At 38.9% G+C, this 3,045-nt stretch overlaps 1 protein-coding gene across 1 annotated transcript in view; it reads left to right on the forward strand.

The window, feature by feature from the left end:
- LOC107097609 (aryl hydrocarbon receptor-like) overlaps positions 1-3,045 on the forward strand; it is a 51,817-nt gene that overhangs the window by 10,013 nt on the left and 38,759 nt on the right. The window lies entirely within an intron of this gene.

Here is a 3,045-nt window from a genome sequence, read left to right on the forward strand (position 1 = left end):
GTTAGCTCTACGCCTGCTGAAGACACAGACGTCCATCCCCGTGAACACTGGGACGGAACTCAATGGGAAAGGAAATGATTCTTATTTCTTATTTCAACCGTTGCGTATATTAGCTGCGACATATGACCGAAAAAAAAAATAATTGACAGATGACCGTTGATATATGATTGGACAAATTTAGGTGTTCAGGCTGACGTAGAACTAACTGGCCTGGCAGAAGATAACGGAAAAAACCCCCACAGATTTTAAGACAGGATTTTTTTTTTTTTTTTTTTACATACATTTTCTAAATTTTAGGGCAATATAGTCTGATAAAGAGTACATTTATATACATGTTTAAGCCAGAATGATTTGACATATAAGTCTGACTTCCCTATGACTGTAACACAATTATATATTTTTTATATTTTTTACATATAGTTTGATTATCGCTGATATATATGGACTCAAAAAAAAACATTTGCAGATACCCTTCAGTGTCCACAATATTGGATCAGTCCATTTGCTGCACATGTACAGAAAGGTCCAGTCAGACAGCAGCAAACCATTTGAAAACCCATGATGGGAAGAGCACTGATGCCAACTTAGTGCTTCTGTCATTATATTTATTGACTTTTCAGACCCCTCTAGCACTTTCATTTCAAAAAAGCACCTAGTGCCAAATCTAGCGATTTTTTTCTGCTACTGGAGACTTTGGAGACAAAATATAAAAGCAGCAAACTCTGCTCTCCAGAGCAAGTAGATTGGTAACCCCGCCTCCTGCTCTCCTCTATCTTGACTGCCGCCATGATTCATGCAGCTATTATTTCATCCAAATGAAAAATGGAGAACAGATAAGCAGATCATGGCATCTCTACAGTGAAAAGAAGGACTGGGTTATTCACTTTTTTGGAAACACAGGAAGGAGCAATCAGCAAAGTGAGCTTAGTGCTTGGAAAAAATCTTTCATTCCTTTTGAGAAAGCATAAAAAGTACAAAGCATAGAGAGGAAAACAACAAGAAAACAAGAAGAAGAAGGAACAAGAAGACAAAACGTAGAACAAATAATATATGTCAGTTCTGTTAAAATGTCTGTATCTGTTTAATGGGTCTGTTTTATGTGTCGTCTTCTCAATTCAGAGGGCCCCCTGCCTGTCTTTGCCTAGGGTCCCAAATTTCCTATATCTGCCTCTGGCAAAAGGTGTACCTTTCTCTTATAAAAGCAATTAAATAAATAAATGTTTTTTTTTCCAGAGCAGTTTTCATTTTTCATCAGTTTTATTTGACTATGACAACCCCATGACAGCCCCAAAAGAAATAACTCCCCTCTGGCACATTTATCGTATATCTGAATAGGTAATACAAAAACATACCTCCTATCACAGCTTTATGTTGAAACTGTTTTAAAAACATTTTGATTCAGTGAGCGGCTGCGGTTTGTGTTACCATCAGCCACCATCTTGATGAGATGGCGTCGTCTGATGTGATGTTTACATCTAATTTATGGAGACATTAGTTTTAGCTGCTTCATCTCCATCGGTTGAGCAGAAAAGCACCAGCAGGAGCTGCCTGTGAATGGATTGATGGTTTTCCCCACCTTGTAATTTTATGTGGTTATCTCTCACAGGGGAGCCTGCAATGCAGCCACTGGATGCTCTGGATGCATGCATACTTGAGAGAGAACCCAGAGTTTAAAACATTAATGAAATGAGGCAGTCATGTTTGTTTAAGGGATGTGCTTTCTAAAATGGCTGTTTGGACTGAGAAAGACAGGATGCAGCTTTACTGATGCTTCTTCTTTGCTGTACGGCTGCTATTTTTATGCCCTAAATGTACAGCAACGCTAAAACTTGTGTCTGGAGGCTTTTCATGAGCTGACAGATCAATGCTAAACCACTTTGCAGCCATTTGACTTTGTTATGCATCAACAACTGAAGGTGTCAGACTGAATCAGTAATACTGCAGTCTAGACCTGAGTGGTCAAGATGTAGTCTAAAGAAATACAAGCTTGTGTCTACTCTACCTACAATATTCTACTCCCTGTGGTCTCTAACTATTTAACAAAATTAGGTTTCCTAGCTTAAGACACTGTTCTGCAGCACAGAGCTTTGGGTTTTGTGACCATAGCTCTGAGATTTTTGAATGACCCGCTATAATTTATTGTATGCAAACAAGACTGGTTCTGAATTTCAGATGTCTAAAAGGGGAGAGTCAGATCCCAAAGGCTTAGCTGAGATGCACTGTGGGAATATTGCCAGTGCATTAAAGCCTGGCTCGGTTAGGATGTTTGCAGAAGCTGTGTAACACCAAGTCGGGAGGCCTTAACTTTTTAAAACACAGCCAATGTTTGTTGTGTTTGCATTAAAATCTGGTGCCAGAGGTGAGCGGAGCTCTGGCAGTAAATTAGGCAGATAGGACGATCCCATCAGGAGGCCACGTTTGTTGAGCTACAGAGTCAGAAAGCTTAAATGAACATTACTAATAGATCCTTTGTTAATATCCAGGATGATAGAAGTAGGTTTTCTTTATTGCCTGCCAAATATAGAAGCTCTCTGACTTAGTGAAACTGATGCGTTAATGAAGCCTAGCACCTAATGCTAAGAGACATGTTGCCAAAAATTATTACGGTTATTGTCTGTTTTAAGGTATCACTGATTCATTTGACTCTAAATACTGTTGCCATGGATCCATATAAAAAAGAAAAAAAAAAAACATCCACACAGCAGAACCCTTAGAAAAACCTTCAGAATAAAAGCAGAAACCATGTAAGCTCAGTAATAAGGCAAGACTTTGGCAACTAGTGAACATAAAGGTAAAAAGGACAGTCACTATTTGTCGTTCTTTGTTATGGAACTTACTGTTTTGGTTGGCTCAGTCTGTGTTTCAGTTTCATAGAATGAAACATCAGGTTGCCTCAGACCATGAATCGTACTTAGATTATGAGAAATGGAATCTCAGGGTTTGCTTAATATTACTGCTTCACATACATCCCACCAGAAAGTAACCTGACTCCGCCAGATGGATTTGCTCCACATATCCATCTGGAAACCTTCCGTTGAAGTAATT

Source organism: Cyprinodon variegatus, unplaced genomic scaffold, assembly GCF_000732505.1.
Source record: "Cyprinodon variegatus isolate N-32 unplaced genomic scaffold, C_variegatus-1.0 Scaffold710, whole genome shotgun sequence".
Taxonomy (NCBI): Eukaryota; Metazoa; Chordata; class Actinopteri; order Cyprinodontiformes; family Cyprinodontidae; genus Cyprinodon; species Cyprinodon variegatus.